Source organism: Scylla paramamosain, chromosome 11, assembly GCF_035594125.1.
Source record: "Scylla paramamosain isolate STU-SP2022 chromosome 11, ASM3559412v1, whole genome shotgun sequence".
In the NCBI taxonomy this organism is placed as follows: domain Eukaryota; kingdom Metazoa; phylum Arthropoda; class Malacostraca; order Decapoda; family Portunidae; genus Scylla; species Scylla paramamosain.
Genome location: NC_087161.1, coordinates 27,060,927 through 27,083,522, shown reverse-complemented (window position 1 = coordinate 27,083,522; position 22,596 = coordinate 27,060,927). Strand labels below are relative to the sequence as shown.

Here is a 22,596-nt window from a genome sequence, read left to right as displayed (position 1 = left end):
GTGGTGCCTGCGCGGTGCTCAGGGCCGGGCGAGGTGCTGGCCGCGACACTCAGCGAGGAAAGGAGGTGTAAGATTGCAGCAGCCATATAGAGAAGAGAACATTACATGGAGAAGCGGGCACCGTTATGACATACCTGTGTGAAAATGCAAATACTGAGGAAGCAAAGAGAACAATACATAAATTTCCCTTAATAAGAGAAAAGAAATGGAAAGAAAAGGCAGGAAACAGAAGACCCAGACAGTGAGAAGGGACACGCGAGGGAGTGACGTCTCAAAGCCCCCCAGCAACTCAACACCTGAGCGCCTTGGAGGAGACAGTATTCTGAAACATCCCTGCCCGCACCTCCATTATATTCAAAAGGTTCTGATTGAAGCGACACGGGTTTTTAAGGATGTTTTCACGGTTCCAGTAACAGATTAACAATATTTCTACATCATTAACAGGAGAAGCAGTCTTGAGAACCTGGCTTATCATCTCTGTGGCCTTGGAAAACAGTCGTGGTGAGAGAGCAAGGTGTTTCAGAATACGTGCCAGGGTGCGAAGGAACACGGCTGGATGCATCAGTAGTCCTTTTTATTCATAGCTCAGTGGATTCCAAAAGAGGCGGAAAAATACATATAAAACTTTTTTTTTTTTCATCGCGGACGTAACAAAGCTGGGTGGAGGGAGGTGGCTGGGAAAATGCTAGGCACCCGCTGCTAACTTGGGAGTGAAATCTGAACAGAGATTTGAGCTTCCGCGCGAGAGAAGCGTCTACTGAGGCGTGGCGGGGGAGCGGGATAAGGAAGAAAAACGCGTTACTCCCTTTGAAGAATTTCCAGGAGAGTTTTCTTTGAGATAATGACTGCCTGGGAGAAGAGCGGCAGGGAGGCGAAGCTGTGGACGCAGTAATACACGACACCACCGCGGGGGGACGGGGAGCTGTGTAGTCCAGTCCACTCGGCAGCATGACAAAGAACAGCACGCTCCCAGGACTCAGATCCCAATGACTGGCAAAACTCAGGTGTGAATCGCTAACGAGAGTAAGATTTGAATGATTAATAATGCTGAGATCTAAACAACACTCGGATCTAAACAACTAACATGACGAAGATCAAAATAACTAACAATCTTTTCTCAATATCTCAGCAGCCTTCTTGAGCCAGTGCGCACTTTCTTTTTCTCCTTTTTTTCGTATTTCATGTGCGCCGTTGATGTAAATAAATAACTTTTACTGAATATCTCGACACTTTCCTGGATTTTTTTATTTTATTTATTTATTTTTTTCTCAACCTCTCAACACTTTTCTCTACTCAGCGCTCTTTTTCTTTTATTCCCGTTTTATGTTCTGCACCGCTGATGTAAATAAATAAAAACTTTACTGAAGATCTGAGCTTCTCTCACACCAATGCACTTGTTATTTATTTGTCTATTTTTTTGCAGGCTGTTGGGTATAAATTTGAGTTTTCCCACGGTAACTTTCACCAGCGAGCGACAACCAGAGCTCGATTTATTGGCAGAGCGAGTCATTCATCACAGCGCCGCCATACATACATTTCCTAATTTCCTAATTCACGGGAGCACCCCTTCAGACCAGACTGGCGGCGTGACCTGACCTTGACCCTGACGTAAACTAGCATAATATGACCCTTAACTAACCTAACCTAACTAACCTAACATACGACGACATCACTTAACATATCATAACATAACGTAAACCAACGCAACATGACACACCATAACAGCACAACGTTTTAACTTGTAACCTTTGTCAAACTAACGTAATGTAAACTTTAATCTTAACCTAACCTAACTCCATCCCGTTGCTATTTCACTCTCTACGCAACACATCCTCAGCTCTTCATAGCCCTCGTGAAACTCTCAATGCAGACCAGTTCACGAGTCCGCGCACTAAGTCCCTTTCGATTCACAACTACGGAATTCAGTTTACTTTACCTAACTCCGTGTCATCGCTTCTCAGGGCAGCTACGTTCAATTTAAACCGATCACGTCACCAGTTCATCTTCATTTTCACTAAGCTCTTAATGTGATTCTGTCAATAGGTTCATGTGTTAAATTCCAGTTCATACACGTGGCATTCACCTCACTTGGTCTTAACCCCGTGGCGGCGCTGCTTGGGGCCTCTCTGCTCCTCCCCTGTGGCACTTCCATCACAAGGCCGCCTGGGACTCACGGTGTTTTATTTATATTTTTATAGTGTTTTTTTCTTTCTTTCGAGAAGAGAATTATTTATGGCAACTATAATTCACATCACTCATATAACTCTGCTCTCTCTCTCTCTCTCTCTCTCTCTCTCTCTCTCTCTCTCTCTCTCTCTCTCTCTCTCTCTCTCTCTCTCTCTCTCTCTCTCTCTCTCTCTCTCTCTCTCTCTCTCTCTCCGCCGTTTTTCCACACAGCGCCAGAACAGATGAACAGCAGCGGCCTCAAAAAAAAAGGAATTATAATACTGACGAACCCTCACCAGTTAATAACACACACACACACACACACACACACACACACACACACACACACACACACACACACACACACACACACACACACATACACACACATTTATTATAAAGTGTCATACATAATTCATACAGTATACATCAACGAGAGAGAGAGAGAGAGAGAGAGAGAGAGAGAGAGAGAGAGAGAGAGAGAGAGAGAGAGAGAGAGAGAGAGAGAGAGAGAGAGAGAGAGAGAGAGAGAGAGAGAGATTCATTTCTCTCTCTCTCTCTCTCTCTCTCTCTCTCTCTCTCTCTCTCTCTCTCTCTCTCTCTCTCTCTCTCTCTCTCTCACAAAGGGAAAAAGAGTGAGTAGAGATGAGTGACGTAATACATTAATGAGTTTCCTTTCATGCCTTAATGAGAGAGAGAGAGAGAGAGAGAGAGAGAGAGAGAGAGAGAGAGAGAGAGAGAGAGAGAGAGAGAGAGAGAGAGAGAAAGGGTGACTATTATTATTATTATTATTGTTATTATTATTATCATTAGTAGTAGTAGTAGTGGTAGTAGTAGTAGTACCAGTATCATCATTATCATCATCATCATCATCATCATCATCATCATCATCATCATCATAAGTACAGTGTTACCGGTAGTCTGCCAATAGTGCGCGTACAGAGAGAGAGAGAGAGAGAGAGAGAGAGAGAGAGAGAGAGAGAGAGAGAGAGAGAGAGAGAGAGAGAGAGAGGGTGTTTGCTGTGCCCTTTAAATTGAGGCCGCGGGAACTGAAGCCGCTTACACTCTTCTTTCCCCCTCCCCCCAGAGGCTTACCTGCCACGTATACCTCTAGGCAGGTATGGTATTTAGCGGGCAGGCTGCGCTGGTAGTGGCGGTGGTGGTGGTGGTGGTAGAGATGATGGAGTAGTAACAATAGATTTATTATTTGTAGTGATGTTACTACTATTACTGCTACTGCTACTACTACTACTACTACTACTACTACTACTACTACTAATAATAATAATAATAATAATAACAATAATAATGAACACTATTCCTATCAACAGTACACCAGTATTAGTAGCAGTAGTATTAGTAGAACAGTGGTACAAACAGCAGCAGTAATAATAATAGTAATAGTAATAGTAGTAGTGGTAGTAGTAGTAGTAGTAGTAGGAGCAACAGCAGCAGCAGCAACAATATCAGTGAAAGCAATCGGAACAGAATCCAGAGATTGTAACGTACATAACAAGAGAGAGAGAGAGAGAGAGAGAGAGAGAGAGAGAGAGAGAGAGAGAGAGAGAGAGAGAGAGAGAGAGAGAGAGATAGGGAGACAGGAAAGCAAACAGACAGACAAACAAACAGACAGGCAGGCAGACATGCAGGCAGGCAGGAGGGGAACAGGAAGGTACAAATATATACGGCAAATGCTTCAGTGTTTAATTATATAATGAAATGTGTTATTTTCTACAGATTCACATATTTTTTCCCAGTTATAACATTTCCACGTACCATTTTTTTTCCCCTCCCCTTCTTTTTTTTTATGGCCATGTATCATTGCAATGGCCGTGCTGCTGCTGCCCCCTCTCTGATTCCATGCCCTTTTTTTTACCCCCTTCTCTATTTCCGTCTCTTTTTATATATATATTATTTTGTGATAGAGACTCAGAACGATTGAGGCGAAGCGAAAGAGCCTTTGTGTATGTGCATGCGTGCTTGTTGGTATGTGTGTGTGTGTGTGTGTGTGTGTGTGTGTGTGTGTGTGTGTGCATGGGTGGCTGGTGGTGATAGCGGTCGTAAAATGCACAGGCGGAATGAAACACCAGGTAATTGAAACGTATCTTTGGGTTACAATATGACAACGCGGAGGTCGAGACGAGAGAGAGAGAGAGAGAGAGAGAGAGAGAGAGAGAGAGAGAGAGAGAGAGAGAGAGAGAGAGAGAGAGAGAGAGAGAGAGAGAGAGAGAGAGATGTGTGTGTGTGCATGTGCGTGTGTGTGTGTGTGTGGCGCAGAAAGTTGGCGGGACGTGTGTCTATTTGAGGGAGCGGAGCGTGCGGCGCGTGTGTGTGTTAAGAAGCGAATGGTAATGAGTGAAAAGTTTAGAGAGCGAACACAGACCTGGAGGATTGCGTGCGTGCGTGCGTGCGTGAGTGAATACGTGAATGGGTGACTGTCCTTACGTGTGTGTGTGTGTGTGTGTGTGTGTGTGTGTGATTGAGTGACTTTCCTTACTTATGTGCGTGTCAGTCAGTCAGTCAGTGAGTTAGTGTGAGTGCGTAACTGTTCTCCATTGCGTGTGTGCGTGCGTGCGTGCGTGAGTGTGTACTGTAAGAGTGATGACGCAGGAAACGAAAGAAGACTGAGTTAATTGAGCGAGGGCGTGCGTGTGTAGGTGTCCCTGCTCTCCTGTGTGTGTGTGTGTGTGTGTGTGTGTGTGTGTGTGTGTGTGTGTGTGTGTGTGTGTGTGTGTGTGTGCGTACCAGGTTAGAGATGACAGGAGGAAACTGCAAAGAAGACTAAGTTAATAAACCATTGCATGATCAGCGGTTTGCGGGAAGGAAGGAAAGGAGTAGGAGGAGGAGGAGGAGGAGGAGGAGGAGGAGGAGGAGGAGGAGGAGGAGACCATTGTGATTGCAGGAAGATAAATGCGAAGGCTGTTATTGGTGCGAGAAGGAGGAGTGTTGGCGAGGAAAGCAATGTTGGCTGATGAAGGAGAACCTGTAATATTAGGAAAATGATGTTATTATGCGCTGCAGTGGCTAGGAGAGAGAGAGAGAGAGAGAGAGAGAGAGAGAGAGAGAGAGAGAGAGAGAGAGAGAGAGAGAGAGAGAGTTGAATGGAGAAAACTTGTAAGGATCATCGACTTATTCTCTTTTTCCTCTTTTCTTCCCATTTTTACTCACAGCCTGCAAAAAGAGAAAGAAATAAAAGACAAATTAAACAGACAACTCGCACGAAAAAAAAAAGAAAAAAAAACTAATCTGAGGAATGTCAAGGCCGCGAGTCACAACACTTAGGAGCGCTGACTGCAAGGAAGGAACGAGTAGCGAAAGATTCTTAATGCGTGGGAGAATACTAAGCAAGACACGCCACTGCCTGGGAGCCGAGCATTGTGGACGGCCTGGCCAAAGTGAAGGTGGAGATGGAAGTGGAAGAGATAGTACCGTTGCTTTGAATGTAACTTCCCATTCCTTTTTTCCTGCAAGACGCAAATGGAAGCACTCTAGAGACCCGCTTTATAATAAAAAAGAAGGGGAAAAAAGCCTAAAGTTGTCGTAGCAAGATGTAAGAATAAGAGAAGGAAGGAAGGAAGGCAAGAAGCTGGTTGAGTGTTGACGGCTCCCTCGCTCTCTAGCTCTCTGGCTCTCTGGCTCAAAGTGCTCAAGTCCCATGGAAGGAGGGGCATAAAAGTGAGTCCCTCCCAGCGAGTAACGTTCCCTTTTACACCACGTCCCCTGCGGCGGCTTTGTGTCCAAGGGCTGCCAGAGGGACACACCGCCAGACGCCCGTGTGATGCTAAACCCAAATATAAAATTTCACTTTCCGATAGCAGGTCCTGTGACGCCAGCTGCCCACGCATCGCTCTTGTCGTCATTATCATTGTCGTCATTACCGTTGTACTTGCTTTTGTTAGGAAGAGGAGTAGGAGTGGTGAGTAGGAGGGCTGATGTAATAAAAGGTGGAGGGAGGACGAAAGGAAATTAGAGTGGGAGTAGAAAAAATATCTAAAAAAAAGTGAGAGGGGAGGAAGGAAAGAAAGACGAGGAGTGGGAGTAGGAAGGCTGATCTAAAGGGGGAAAATAAAAAGGAGGGGGAGAGGAAGAGTGTGGCGGGTGAGTAGAAATGCTCATCCCTTCCACAAGAATAGATGGGGAAAAAAAGATGAGTAGGAATGAATAGGAATGTTGATCTAAAAAAAAAAAAAAAGAAGAGAAGGAAGAAATGTTTGCAGACACCCACACAAGGCATCACACGTGACACTACAATAACACCACGCTCCTTCTCACCGTGCTTGTCTTGCCTGTGAGGACGCCCTGTGAGCCGCACCTGTCCCGCTCCTAGTGCAGAGAAGCGTCTTGAAGCTCATTAACATCCTAAGCGGCAGGTATCATTGTGTTCCGCGCCCAGGTGACCACGCGGCGCCTCACCACACTACTAGCTAGGGCAAGACGCAGACTCACACCTTTACACGCTTGGGAGCCTCACTGGTTTGTAGGGGGCCGGTGGGCGCTGTGTGGTTCCTGTCTTGAGTTTCTGCTGCCTGAGTCGAAAATTATGATGAGTAATCTGCTTCACTCTTTTTCCACTGTGTATATTTTGCCTTAATCTTTGAAGAGGGAGGTTTCAAGGCACTTATCCTCAGATTATAGATCATCTTTTGACCTTTCTTTTGGGACTTACACCTCAGTGGGCCTTTTTTTTTTTTTTTTTCTCTCTCTCTCTTTTGTTGTCCTTAGCCAGTGCCCTTCATCCGTCAAGAAAAAAAAAACAGTCCTTAAGTCCTCTGATCCGCTAAGAGTCCGTCAGTTTTCAAGCCTTGTAAGGAAGTTGTCAGCGTATTAGCGGAGTGTCAGAGGGAAGGTACTCGTACAGTGGAAGTGAGTGCTGTGTGATTCTCGACTATTGACTAGAAATATGCCATCACACGAGGCTCGGAAGGTGTTGCGGGGCGTGAGAAGCCACCGGGCGGGAGGAACGTGAAGAAAGGCGTTTTATCTCGGAAATCAATCGACATCCCATTAAAGGCGGCGAGTTTCCTTGTTCCCTTCATCCCTCATCCCTCCCTACCGCACACTGCACCCCGACACAGCCCCTCCGCCAGCCCAGCCGCCACGCCGGACAGAAGGAAGGCCACGTCACGAGAAATGTGGCGCAGAAAGATAGTCTTGAAGTGTTGTGGTAGTTTGTCGTGCATCTTTTACTTCATTCTTGATGGTGTAGCTTATGACGAACAGCCTCGTTACTTGTAAACACCCTCGTTAGGTCCAGTAGGTCTGCTGATGTTAGTTCTTTCTTCGTGATCTTTGTGACCATGATAGAAGAAGTGTTTTACTAATTGCGGTTATGGTAGTAACTGAAGTATGTGTTTTTTAGTTGTAGCGGAATCAAAAGTACAATCACTGTTCTCTTGCCCGAAATAAATGTCATCTTATTTTTCAGTAAAGGCGTCCCAGCATCGCCGGGTCGTTGCGTGTCGCCGTGCCTGCCTCGGGGCGCCGTGCTGTCCTCCGCCAGGCGCGTCTGTATTGCGGGAAAAAATGCATTTCGTCGGGAGGAGTTTTCGTAACACCTCCCTTCACTATTTTCACAACGGCCGCGTCGGAAAACATTTTTTTTTTTTTTTTTTTTTTTTTGCGTGCGCCCAATGCGTTAATTTGCACATTTCATATTTGCTCCGTGATGTGCATCGTAACTTACACATTTTCTGTTTCATTTCGCTGTAATGGGAAAAATTTCCATTATTTCAGGCCGGCATTTGTAATGAATATTTATGATTTGGTGTTTATATATGACGCGGCTTTTTAAAAATTTTGCTTGGAATATTAAGATAATCATTGTGTTGTTTTGTGATCGGTATTGCCTTGTGTCATCGAGGCGGCAGAGGCAGCAGTGGTGGCAGCGTGAGGCACAGAGGCGTGACGGGCAGACAGGCGCACCGAAGTAGGTGATGTGGCAGGGAGTGTGGGGCTGCGTGGTGGTTGCTTGCTTCTCTTGACACGGGGCTGCTTCTGCTGAGGAAACCCAAGAGAGAGAAAGAGAGAGAGAGAGAGCTGTGTTACGTAAGATGGCCTAGATGCTTCCAAGAAAGATAAATAACACAATTCATAACTTCAGTACTAAGATGAAAAACAAATGAGAACACTTAAGAAATTATTGTTCAGGGAAAATAAAAAAAGAAAAACGAAAAAAAAAAAACTTTACCCAATATGAAAATACAAAGATAAACCATTACATTTTTACAACATCGACATGGCGTGAGACAGTAAGGGAAGGAAGACAAAGAATAAAGTTGAACAGCTATTTTTTTTTTTTTTTTTTTTCTGTCCTACCCCACCATACACGACCATGGGAAGACTGCGGGGCCTCCTTGTGCTTCAGACGGGGAGGGCACACCACACTAGTACACTCAGAACATTGAAGTGTGCTGTGAATGTGTAGCGGATGTAATTAGAGTGTAGTTTGTGTGACCTTTGTGTGGTGTTGATGTGTGACTAATGTGATTGAATTGTAGTTTATTTATTTATTTATTTATTTATTTATTTATTTATTTATTTATTTATTTTAGATTATTGCCACTGATAAGGTAAAAATGCAATTATTGGTACTTTACTAAAAACTTTACGATGCGTACACCCATAAAGAGAGACAAAAAAGAGAAAAAACAAGAATAATGACACTACAGTCCACACACACACACACACACACACACACACACACACACACACACACACACACACACACACACACACACACACGCATAATTAAACACTTGCATATCAAAAACACAGAATTTACAACACTTTTTCCCTCCCCACGCATTATTGGTATCCAGAAATAGCCAGAAGTGGAAGAGAGGAGCTGGGATGAGAACAGTGGACGGAAACGAGGCAGAACACTCCTCCTCACTGCGCTTGTTTAGCACTGATGTATAATATGTGGTTAATTTTCTTCAGTGACGAGCGAGGCGGCTGAGCAGAGGTGAGGCCGCTGGATGGCTGTCATTAGGGGAGAAATGGATGGTTGGCTGAAAGGTTACGGTTGATTGACAGATGGGAAATTGAGTTTTTGAGGCGTTTTAGAGCTCTAGCCCAGTTTGCCCCGAGCGCCAATCAGAAGGAGGGAAAAATGTTAAATATTACGTCAGTGGCTGGAAAAGAGAGAGGAAGGGAAACGCAGGATCTTGTAGGGTTAAGATTTTAGCTTAAGTTCAGTGGAAGAGTTAATTTTTGTAGATGGAAGGAAAAGGTGAAAAAAAAAAAAAAATAGGCTAGAGACTGGGAGAGAGAAAGGAAGGGAAACACAGGATCTACGTATTAAGGTTAATATTTTAGCCCAAGAGCGTATTTTTGTAGGCAGGTGACGGAGAATAAGTTAGACAATATGAAGAGGAAAAAGAGGACTTGTTTTATCTGAATCTCAACATAAACTCTAAGGCTAAAAATACTGCTTTGTTGACAGTTGACATTGGCTCTTATCTAGGGCGAATAAATTTGATAAAAGGCCCAATTTCTATAGACATGGCAGTGGTTTTTATCCTGTGAAGAAGGTGTGGAAGACGATGAAAGAGGAGAGGAACTGTTTTGGCTTTGAAAATAGTGAAGAGATCAAGTTTGTGGACAGATGACAGGTGAATAAAACAGGGAAGGGATAAGAAGGGATAGTAGATGTTCTGGCTTTTGAAATAGTGACAGAGAGACAGATGACACAGGTAAGAAGAGGTAAGAAGTGCTCTGGCCTTTAAGATAGTGCAGAGTTTGGGTTTATGAACAGATGACTGATTTTATATGAAGGTGAATAAGGTAAAGAGAGAGAAGGCTAGTTTTATTTGACTTGTGGAGTAGTGAAGATTTTAGATTAATGGACAGAGGACAGTGGTGGAGAGGAGATGAATAGGACGATGAAATGTTTGCTTTGACTTAGAATAGCGAGGAGTATAAGAACAGATGACGTTGGTTTTAACAGAGGGTGAACAAAGTGAGGAAGATGAAGAGAAGGGAGGAAATGTTCTTGATTTTAAATTAGTGTAGAGTTTGGGTTTACGGACAGATGACATTGGTTTTATCCGGGGTGAATAAAGTAGGGAAAGATGAAGAGAAGGAAGAGGAATTGTTTTCTGTTGGCAGGCTGCCGGTGGGTCACGAGGAGCGCTAGACCTGATGAGGCTGACAAAGCTTTCTGGCGAGGAGTGGAATAGATTACTCCTGCCTCGCCACTCGCCACTCAGACCTCGCCCCGCATCCCTCACTACCGCCTCTCCCTGTTAGACTTTTCTCATTACCAAACAACATTATCAGACTAACTTGCGGCGGAATGAGAAAAATAACATCGTGGTTTTCTCTGTGCGACGCAACGCGGGACGGAATGACGTGTCTCGTATGTGTGCTAGTTATTTGTTGCCATGAAGATAATCAGCTTATTTTTGTCATCTTCCTCGTCGTCACTCTTTCATACTTGTTGGCGAGCGAGTTTGTGCATAGGAAAAATACCGGGGTTGTTTTGGTGGTGGTGTGTGTGTGTGTGTGTGTTTTAAAGATATACTGAGAATCTAGGCATGGTATGAAAGATGAAATATTCAGAATGTTTCTCATAACCTTCTCCGTCTATATTATCTTGCAATGTGTGTGTGTGTCTCTGTGTGTGTGTGTGTGTGTGTGTGTGTGTGTGTGTGTGTGTGTGTGTGTGTGTGTGTCTGTGTATATGTACTGTTTAATAAAGACACAGCTCAATCCTATGCTTTCGTCACGTCAAGCTTCCGTTAAACACATCAAACACACAATTATAGGCCTTTGAATTTAAACCACACTCCTCTCCAGGTCCCCGCCAACCCCCCCCAACAATGAATACCCTCCCATCCCCCACACCCACTCCCTGTTATAGTGAGGTGAATATAAGGTGAATGTAAGCCTATCAATTCCATACTCATCATAAGTAGACCTATTCTAAATATACCAGTAGCTCCTCAACCACCACCACCACCTACTAAAACCCTACTATGATTTCCCCTCACACTTGTACCCTTCCTTCTCCCCTCTTCCTGTCTAATCCCGGAATCCCCCACCTTGACCCGTATCTCCCCTCCTTAACTGTACTCCCCTTCATCCCCCGTAAGCTTTGTACCCTCTCCCCTTACAGCCTTGGAAGGGGAATGAAGGGGGAGGAAGGATGGGATAGAATTACAGGTCGTGAGAGAGAGAGAGAGAGAGAGAGAGAGAGAGAGAGAGAGAGAGAGAGAGAGAGAGAGAGAATGTCGCCTGAAGGAGGAAACAAACAGTCATTCCCTTTGCAATAGTGCCTCATGAATGCAAAGAAAACGGGTTATCGGTAATTGAGTTTACCACGCCCCCTCCTCTCTCCCTCTCCCTCTCCCTCTCTCTCCTTCTCCCTCTCCCTCGCTGTTTCTAGATAATATTAGTGTGTGAGGACGAAAAAAGGGTTGTAAATTACGCGTTTTCGATATGCCAGCGTTTAATTATGTGTGTGTGTGTGTGTGTGTGTGTGTGTGTGTGTGTGTGTGTGTGTGTGGTATTTTTTATTCTTGGTGTTTTACCGTTATCTCTCTCTCTCTCTCTCTCTCTCTCTCTCTCTCTCTCTCTCTCTCTCTCTCTCTCTCTCTCTCTCTCTCTCTCTCTCTCTCTCATGTATCTTCGTCTTTCCTGGGTTTCATTTTCCTTCACTATTTCCTGTGTAGACCTCGCCTGATGTTTCGTATTTCTATTTTCCCTCCTCCTCCTCCTCCTCCTCCTCCTCCTCCTCCTCCTCCTCCTCCTCCTCCTCCTCCTCCTCCTCCTCCTCTTCCTCATCCTCTTCCGTGCAGGGTTCAAGAGGTAATTTCAGCGCCTGTCTTGTGATCGCGCCTCTCCCTCTCTCCCTCTCCCTCTCACCTCTTTTCCCTGCTCTTCCCAAGAAAAGGACAAGATGTATAGAAGACTGTTTACTGAGCGCAACTCTCACTGTGTGCTTCGTGTTATACTTTTCCAGAGAGAGAGAGAGAGAGAGAGAGAGAGAGAGAGAGAGAGAGAGAGAGAGAGAGAGAGAGAGAGAGAGACTTGCTTCTTTTTATGTTTCAGCTGACGTTATATATTTTTTTTACTTTTTTTTAAATTCTTTGTATGTGTTATCGTGTTGTGTGTATGTCTGTGTGTGTAATTTATCTAAGGTACATTTAGTGTGGTGTATTTGTTGTGTTCTGTTTTATATTATGTTTCTCTATGTTGTATTACTTTTTTTTTTTTTTTATCATTAGGTGTAAAAAGTTTCAATGGATTCTTCTAACTTGCTTTAAAAATATTATGTTTTATAGCTGTGCACTGTACTTGTAATTCTGGTTAATAGACACTTACTTACTGTGTGTGTGTGTGTGTGTGTGTGTGTGTGTGTGTGTGTGTGTGTGTGTGTGTGTACTGGTCATATCACTACATCACAGCGTTGCGTGCATACACCCGCATTTTAGAAGCATTCTCGTCCCCTCACAATAATTTACTTTCCTTCATAATAGGTTTGTTCTCTCTTACCCTCATATCTCTCTCTCTCTCTCTCTCTCTCTCTCTCTCTCTCTCTCTCTCTCTCTCTCTCTCTCTCTCTCTCTCTCTCTCTCTCTCTCTCTCTCTCTCTCTCTCTCTCTCTCTCTCTCTCTCTCTCTCTCTCTCTCTCTCGTGTGTGTGTGGTGACGGAGGAGAGGAGAAAGACAGAGTACGTGCATAGTAGCAATTTCATCACACACACACACACACACACACACACACACACACACACACACACACACACACACACACACACACACACACACACACACACACACACACACACACACACACACACACACACACACACCTGTCCCCCTCACCTGCCCACCTTTACCTGCCTGTTCTGTATGGGAAGTATCAATGCCCTTAGGTGATGCAATTTCAAACTAGGGGGATTTGTTTTGATACCACCACCACCACCACCACGACCACCACCACCACCACGACCCTCTCTAAAGGTGCGGGTCCTGTAGTGTTCAGGGGCAGTGCTGCGTGACTCTCAGTTCCCCGCGTGAGGACCTGGCGCTGGGACCTCCTCTGTCGTATTTCACGGTTGTTTGTCATGCGAGAGGGAAAGGAAAAAAATAAAGAAAATGGGAAACTTGCTCCGTCTTGGATAAAAATTTTGGTCCACCTTGTTTCCATCTTCTTACCTCGCTCCTGTTTGCCTCTCTCTCTCTCTCTCTCTCTCTCTCTCTCTCTCTCTCTCTCTCTCTCTCTCTCTCTCTCTCTCTCTCTCTCTCTCTCTCTCTCTCTCTCTCTTCCTCCTCCTCTTTCTCCTTCATATCCTCCTTCTTCCGTTTCTCATATCATCTCGTTTGCCTTTATTCACGTTTTCTTCTTGGTATTTTCCTGTCTCTCTCTCTCTCTCTCTCTCTCTCTCTCTCTCTCTCTCTCTCTCTCTCTCTCTCTCTCTCTCTCTCTCTCTCTCTCTCTCTCTCTCTCTCTCTCTCTCTCTCTGTGTGTGTGTGTGTGTGTTTGTGTGTGTGTGTGTGTTGTTAGATTAGGTTAGCTTGGGTCAGGATAAGTTATGGACTGAGTATAAGAAATTTTGGTAAGGTTAAATGAGGTTAGGTTAGATTAAGGTTTCTATAGGAAAGACTTAGGCTAGGTTAGGGCAAGGCATGGCTGGGACTCGGGCACGGGAGGGGCTTGGTGGGGCAGTGATCTACGAATGGAACTCAAGCTGTGGGTGTTGGGCGCTGAGTGTTGTGTGGGACGTGGTGGCTAAAGGGCGTGGGCGTGATGGCTTATAGGGCGTCTTGGTGGCGGGGCCGTAAACTCCCCGTCGCCCTTAATAACCCTACAAAGCCCCGGAAACTACGTCGCCATCTTGCTTTTCCGCCCCACCCAGCCCCGCCAGCCCCGCCCCGCCTCGCCCTGACTCCTGACGCGGCCCGACGAATTGTTTTGGAGTAATAAATATAAAGCAAGTTACTGCCAATACCATTTTTTTTGGCGCCCGTGTAAAATTCTATTCAGTTTATTTCATTTTCGTTGTTTTTTTTTATTGACGCGCACGTAGGTAGTTTATGGAGTAATTCGGGAATGCGTGTTGTTACAGTCTTAAAATGGATTAGCGTGAACTGTCGGGGAAAACGCTCCGGTGTTTGTTTGTATGTACGTACGTGCGTGATTTGCTGTTATTCTCCATCAAAAAGGAAAGAGAGGGGGGAAAAAAAAAGAATTACGAATATTTGCCCTTTTCTTCCCATCGTGTTTCCATTCCAGTTCCCTCTTCCTCTCTTTCACTGTCTCTGCATCCTTCCTTCCTTCTTTCTTTCCTTCTTTCCACCTGCTGTTTAATTTTCTCCTGTGTTTCCCCCTTTTGCTGATTCCCTTTCTCATTGCCTCGCCTTCCTTGTGCCGTCTTACCTTATCCCCTCTTCTCGCCTCCCCTCACCTTCCCTCAGCTTCCCTCGTCTTTCCTTGCCTTCCCTTACCTTTCCTTGCCTTCTTTTGCCTCCTTCTGCCTTCTCTTACCTCCTTTTGCCTTCTCTTGCCTCCTTTCGCCCTTCCTCGTGTCCTCTCGCCTTTCCTCTTCTCCCCTCGCGTCCCCTCGCCTCTCCTCGCCTCCCTTCTTGCCTTATGACGTCAAAATTAGTCCTCTCCCCAGCTGGTCCATCTTCCTAATTTGCATAGAGATGTGGTTCTGCTCAGGTGTGGCTCGTGTGCACCTGTTACACACACACAGACACACACACACACACACACACACACACACACACACACACACACACACACACACACACACACACACACACACACACACACACACACACACACACACACACACACACTCCCTGCCCATTGTCCTGCCCCGTTGAAATGGTTCTTCTTTGTTGGAAGTGCAAATGTTTTATTTTATTATATATTCGCATTTGCCCCTCCACCTACTTTTTTTTTTTTTTTTTTTTTTTTTTTTGTGTGTGTGTGTGTGTGTGTGTGTGTGTGTGTGTGTGTGTGTGTGTGTGTCTTTTTATGCGAAACTGAAATTGGTGGTGTGAAAAATGTTAGGTAGGATCATAAATTCAACGAGGTCTGAAAGGCAAGTAAACTGCATTTGTATTTCGTGAAATATATTGGTCGGAATGTGTCTGTGTGTGTGTGTTTGAGTGTGTGTGTGAGTGTGTGTGTGTTGCAGTGAAGTGTGGAGCTGGAAGTACTGGGCTGGATGGCGGGAGTGTGGTGAGGAGGCCGTGGTGGAGTGGAGGAGCATCCATGTGGCGCCCCGTGTGGTAATGAACGAGGATGAAGAGGAGCAGTGGTGTGGTGATGGTGATGGAGGGGGTGGTCACTTTGGGTCTGGAGCCACGCCGTAGTTGGGGAATGTTGGGGGCGTGGGAGGGGTGTGTGGGTGGGGTGCGTGATGAAGTGCTTGGGCTGTGAGTGTGTGCTCGTGTCGGGGTGTAAATATTAGGTGCTTTACGGTGGGAAGGGCGTGGGGGAGTGGTGTGTGTGTGTGTGTGTGTGTGTGTGTGGCGGTGGTGTGTGGTGGTGTAGTGGTGTGGAGGTTTGGGTGAGACGAGGTTGCTTGATTGTGGTTTAGCAATGTGTGGTAGTGGTGGTGGTGGTGATGGTGTAAGTAGTGTTCTGTGAAGTTTGGTAGTACAGTGGTGGCGACAGTGATGGTGAAAGGGTAAAAATATGGTGAGCAGTGGTGTTGTATGGTAGACAGTGATGGGGGTGATGAAGGTGATGATGACAGTGATATTTTGCCTTGTGGTAGCAGCGTGTGGTGGTGGTGGTGGTGGTGTTGACTGTGCTAGTTGTATCAGTAGTGATGGTCGAGGTAGAGGTGGTGGTGGTGGTGGTGGTTGTGGTGGTGTAGGCGCAGCTGTGTCCGCGGCGTGGCGTGTTTTGTATGTATTTCATCAAGAGCTTAGGCCTCACCGCAGCTGGGTGTGGGTGAGGGGTGATGGGGAGTAGGTGCCGGGGGGGTGAGGGCGAGGGGGTAAGGGGGCGTGGGCGTGTTGGGTGTGACAGGAATAACAAGATTACGGCACACAGATATTAAAGGCGAGAGAAACACTAAACTAAAATAGAGAACGGAAAGGAAGCCACTCCACCTCTTAGAAAATACGTCAAGAAAATGGATTATAATTGTGGTAGGAGTAGTAGTAGTAGTAGTAGTAGTAGTTCTTCTCGTCACGGTAAAAGTAGTAGCAATAGTAGTAGTAGTAGTAATAGTAGTAGCAAGACAAAACTACTATCACCAACATCAACAACAATAACAAAACCACACCACTACCATCCTCACCACCACCACCACCACCACCACTAACAACAACAAAGTTACGAAAGTCAGACGGCCGCCAGTCGCCAGAACACAGAGCACACGGCAAGACAAACACGAGGAGGTGTGGGAGGGCTGAGGCAACTGTCCGTGCTGCAACATCCCGAGAGCAAGAGGAGCAGGAGGAAGCGCTTAAACTATTAGCTACACAGGTCTTCGTAACCTCTGAAGTGGAAAATACAGGAAGCAGATGTGAATTAGATGAAAGAGAGAGTATGATAGGAAGAAATGTATGTAGACAGAGGTAAAAAAGTAGAAAGTATAAAGGTTAAAGAAATATCGTAAGAAAGAAGAGAAGATTTAGGAAGAAAACGGTAAAATATAGGAAGGAGATGAGAATGACACTAAAGGCGGCATGATAGGAAGGAAAATGAGTAGAAGCAAGATATACAAAGTTAGAGAGCTTAACATCGAAAGGAATTTGATTAGAAAGAAGGGACAGGTAGGAAGAAAAGGGCAAAACATAAGAATCAAATTGAAATAATACGAAAGAAGTGTAAAAGGAAGGAATATGAATAGTAATAAGAGATAAAAAATAGGAAAATTCGAAGATCGAAAGAAATATGATTAAAAAGAATGGGAAAATGCTGGAAAAATAGAGATTAAGATTGGAAGGAAAATGAAGGAAAAACATAGGACAGCCTTGAAGATAGGAAGAAATATGAATAAAAGAAAAAGGTAAGAAAAAGAACGCGGACCCACAATAAATAAATAAATATAAAGAAAAACGAGAAAAAAGAAAAAGAAAAAAAAGTGAAATATGAATAAAATAACCAAGAAACACACCAAAAAAAAACATAAAAAAAAACACCAAAAAATACAGATTAAAAAAAAACTGAAGGAATGGAAATGAAATAATACCAGTAGAAATAATGAGAAAAAAAAGTAATAAATGGCTGGTGTGGAATCTTAGAAATGCTAGTCATGTGCCAACACACGCTAGTAATGAGTAATAACCTGCATGATTCTCCGTCAGAGGAGGAAAACACAAACACATTCCTTGGCGGGGATGGTAGTGGTGGTGGTGGTGGTGGTGGTGGTGGTGGTAAGTAATGAAACGCGGCTCACCATCTCCCTAGAGTTTTGTGGCTCAGTCTGTTCTGCTCCTGATGCTGCTGCTGCACTTGTTGTGGTAATTTTTGTTATAGTTGTTGATTGTTGTTATTGTTGGTGGGTTGTTGTTGTTGTTGTTGTTGTTGTTGTTGTTGTTGTTGTTGTTGTTTTCGGAAGGAGCACTGCCATTACTACTACTACTACTACTGCTACTACTTTTTCTTTCTTTTTTTCTTCTTTCTTCTTTTTTCCTCTTCTTTTCTTTTTTCATCTTGTTCCCTTTTATCTACTACTACTAATACCACCACCACCACCACCACCACCAGCCGAGTACTAACACTATTTAGCATTTTTCCGGGACCGTCGCTCGCTGGTACTTTTCCCTAAACCTTGGCAGACAGAGCGGCACTTTTAGCACTTAGCGTCATGAGCACGTAGGGCGTGTGTCATTATCCCGGCAGGCAGCAGCGGCAGTACGTAGTTGCAGTCATTGTTAATTTTAAAGTTTTAAGTAGTAACGTAAAAAAAAAAAAGAGGGAAAATAGTGAGAGAAAAAAATAGCGATAAAAAGTTGCAATTCACGTCCAGCGCAGAATAAGAAAATGAATTAACACACACACACACACACACACACACACACACACACACACACACACAGTTAGCTACTTAATTTATCGACACAGGAGTACTGAAAGCGACATATCAGCAAAAAAATACACACAAAATACAAAATAATACATAATACAATAAAGAAAACTCATTACAAAACACACATAACACAAAACAGCAAAATACAACTACAATGCACAGCTATCTACCTTCTAAACACACACACACACACACACACACACACACACACACACACACACACACACACACACACACACACAAATGACGTATCCGTTACGAGTATGTACAGGATGAACTGCCGCCATTAAATCTGTCACTGGGGAGAGGCAGAGCTATCTAGGGTGTGGGGAGGAGGGGGAGGAACTACATTGCTCCTGAGTGCCTGGTGGGGTGTAGGCATGGGGCGTGCATATGCAGGGAGGGAGTGAGTGGTGTGAGGGCGTGGGAGATGTACCATTACTCCCCCATACACTAGCTTGTGATGGAAGTGGGTGTAGAGTAGGTATAGGTGTGTGTGTGTGTGTGTGTGTCTATCTTCGTGTGTATTTTTGGTGGGTGTAAATGAAATGGAGAGGCAGGAGAGAGGAAGAGAGGGGAAAAAAGACTGCCTGGTTTCCATTTTCCTTTCTTTTTTTTTTTTCCCTGTTACATGTTGGTACACGTAGAGACATTGCGTCCGCGCGTCCATAACAGTAAAATAAACACACGTAATGGCGAATGTCCCCATAAAACACGAGGAAAAGTTTTCGGCACATCGTGAACCAGTGATGATCGATATGAACTGAGGTGATAGCACAGCCAGGAGGAGGATGGAGAGGCGCGCGTCTGGTAATACAGTGATAGGAGATTGGTAAGAAGGGACACTGCTGGTGATAAAAATCTGAAGGTAAACATAAGTAGATGGGGAATAATTGATAGTTGGGTAATTATATAAAAAAAAACTTTGAAGTGAAGGTATCTTTGAGAATTATACAGTGATTAATAGATACGTGATTGGTAAGAAGGGCAACTCTGCCTGGTGATAAAATTTGAAGATAACTGCACTGATAAAAACTGATTGTTAGGGTAAGTAATTATAAAGTTAAATGTAAAAGCAGCGTGAAGAAATATGAGATAGTGATAGGTGATTGTGAAGAAGGGATCGTGTGGCTGGTAATAAATTCTGAAGGTAGAGATAAATATATTCATAAAAATTGATAGAGTTACTGTAAAGATTGAAGTTTTGAGGTGAAATCGATTTAAATGAAGATTAGATAAACTGTTAATAAATATCTTTGAATTGATAGTTGATAATAATAGAATGCCAGATTAACAATACTGCTCTAATAATAAGGTCTTGCACTAAAGAAAAGTAAAGGAGATAGAAACGTTATCAGCGTATCGATAGATAGATAGATAGATGGGCGGTAAATAGCGACGGAGGTAAGAAGGATCTAATAAATAGTGATAGCAAGATAAAAAGGGACCATACGGCTAATGATAAAAGGTTTAATGGTAAGTAAGAAGATAAGGGAAATTTGATAAAAGTCTTAGTGAGTGAGCAGATACATAGCCAATAAATAATGGTAAAAAACCTAAAAAAAAAAATCGATAAATAACCATACAGTATAAAAGAACCAATTTTGCCCATAATGCACTCTGATCTAAAAAGGAAGAGAAAAGGACGTGAAGTATTGAAACAGATGGTTACTCAATATATGGCGATGGGTGAAGGATAAAAGCCCCAATTTTGCTAAAGCCACACCGGATGAAGGTATAAAGTGAATAGATGGAGACCCAATGAATGGAGGGCTTGGCGAAAGGTGCGAGGGTGAGCGAGGGTGAGCAAGGGTGTGTGGGGGTGAGGGTCAGGGTCAGGCCAGTGGTGGTGGTGGTGGTGATGGTGGTGGTGGTGGATGCAATTGAGAGGACCAGGGTGGAGTGTTGGCCCCTTGCCACTTTAAGATCCATGTAGAGTCCTCCCACTTCATTCTTCTCTCTCTCCTGCACCTCTCCTTCCACCTCCATCTCCATCTCTCCTCTACTCCCCCAACCTGACGTTACTGCTTATCGTATATTCTCTCTCTCTCTCTCTCTCTCTCTCTCTCTCTCTCTCTCTCTCTCTCTCTCTCTCTCTCTCTCTCTCTCTCTCTCTCTCTCTCTCTCTCTCTCTCTCTCTCTCTCTCTCCAACAACCCTCCTCGCCTCCCGTCCATCATAGGAAATAGCTTCAGCTGTTGCCGCCAAATCGACCAGACAGACATATTGGGCGCGCGATCCGTGGTTCCCGCCCTCAGGAGAGATAGGCCCGTACTCTGAAACGCTCCGCTCTCGCCACGACTATTTTCCAACGCCAAAGAACTGCTTAGCCGGGTTCTCAAGAGTGTTTTACCTGTTGATAATGTAGAAATCGTGTTAATCCTTCACTTAAACCATAAAAACACTCTTAAAAACCAGTGTAGCGTTAAATAGAGGGTTTTGAAAATGGAGGTGGTGCGGGCGTAGAGATGTTGCAGAATATGATCCACAGAAGGGAGGAAGTACAAAGGAACCGCAGTCTGCAGCGTCTCGGCGTCTTATCTCCGCCTCCAGTACTTTTAAAAGGCTTTATTGGAAGGTATTGGGCTTTCAAGGGTGTCTCCGCGGTGCAAGAGGTAATTCTGCTGGGATTTTCATGTTTTCTAAGGTGATTTTGCGCTTCTTGTGACAGTTCGATGAGGGTTTCGTTCGATTTTTAGGGTAATTATTAAAAGGAACGCGACTTGTAATCTCTGTGGTGGTTGGAGTTAAATTGTATGCAAGTCTGGAGCGTTTCAGAATATTGTCATGTTATATAGATTCATTGTGCAGGAGGCAGCGTTATGGATGATACTGGTGGTGGGAGGTGGAGGAGGAGGAGGAGAAGGAGGAGGAGGAGGAGAAGGAGGCGGACTAGGAAGATGTCACGGGTTGATAATGGACAATTCATATGAGAAGTCAATATCTCTCTCTCTCTCTCTCTCTCTCTCTCTCTCTCTCTCTCTCTCTCTCTCTCTCTCTCTCTCTCTCTCTCTCTCTCTCTCTCTCTCCTCTCCTCTCCTTTCTCCTCCCCTTCCTTCTCACTTCACCTTTCCCTCTTCCCCTTCCCCCCTCACCCTCTCCCACCTTCCTCCCTCCCCCCTGCCTCCCGTTCCCCTTTCCTCGCTCATCTATCTTCCCCGCTTTACATAATCACCTCTGCGCGGGGCCTGAGGGAGGGTTTAGGGGCAAGGGGCGCCCGTTTTTGACCCTTCGGAGATTTTTTGGGTGTGGATTATTCAGTGTGCCTGTGGGGGCGGGTGGGTGTTGGTGGGGAGGTCGGGGGGCGGGTTCGGGTGGGTATTTGTGTGTGGTTCTGTTCCTCATTGCTTGTGTCTGTGTGTTTTGGTGGTTGTGGGTTTCATCGTGGGGTTGTGTGTGGTGGGATTAAAAGACTTGGTTTGGTTTTGGTTATGTGATAAAGGTTTTTGTTATTGTTTGTGGTTTTACTGTTTCTACGACCGCTACAACTGCTGCAACAACAACAACAATTACTACTGCTACTAATACTACTACTGTTACTACTTTCGTCTTCTTCGTTGCGTCAATAACGATATTGTGGCTAAAAAAAAAGCTTATTGTCCTGCTACTACTACTACTACTACTACTACTACTTCTACTACTACTACTATTACTACTACTACTACTACTACTACGTTATCACCTGCAGAAGAGCAACACTTTATCGCCGTCAGTAAAGAAGTTATTTCTCTTATGTCAGCTTGTACACACACACACACACACACACACACACACACACACACACACACACACACACACACACACACACACACACGCCACTGGATGGAAGGTAAACAAAGTGTAGCAAAGTACAAACACACAAGGATTTTCCAACACCAGGCGACACCCTCTCCACTTCCCCATTCCTCTCCCTTCCCCCCTCCCTATCTCCCATCTTCCTCTCCTCCACACTCCCCTGGGGCGCATATCCCCACGGACACCCCGCCGACACGCTCCGCCACGCTCCCCACACAGATCCTCCCCAGTGCTCCTCCCAACAACCGCGCCCGCTCATCTTTCTCCCCTAGCACCTTAGTGACACTCAATTTTTCGCATGATAGCCACTGATACACACACACACACACACACACACACACACACACACACACACACACACACACACACACACACACACACACACACACACACACACACACACATGACCCGATCTTCATGCTATTTTAAAAGTTGACCATGATTCTCTCTCTCTCTCTCTCTCTCTCTCTCTCTCTCTCTCTCTCTCTCTCTCTCTCTCTCTCTCTCTCTCTCTCTCTCTCTCTCTCTCTCTCTCTCCTACTAAAACATATTCTGTTCTATATATTTTTCGTTCTATGGATTTTTTCTTAATTGTTTTCTAGCCTTTTGAAAAATGCCAGTGACATTTCG

General features: G+C 44.7%; 1 protein-coding gene across 2 annotated transcripts in view; it reads left to right on the top strand.

Annotated features, from left to right (window-relative positions):
* LOC135105147 (uncharacterized) overlaps positions 1-22,596 on the top strand; it is a 307,777-nt gene that overhangs the window by 279,117 nt on the left and 6,064 nt on the right. Inside the window, exon 10 of one of the 2 annotated variants that reach the window (XM_064013199.1) lies at positions 1-2,244. This exon is cut by the window's left edge and continues 305 nt beyond it. The exons of the other annotated variant lie outside the window; for it this stretch is intronic. The gene's annotated coding sequence lies outside the window, so the exon portion shown is untranslated. Of the gene's footprint in view, positions 2,245-22,596 lie in introns of those variants that run through there. 2 annotated transcript variants of the gene reach the window in all.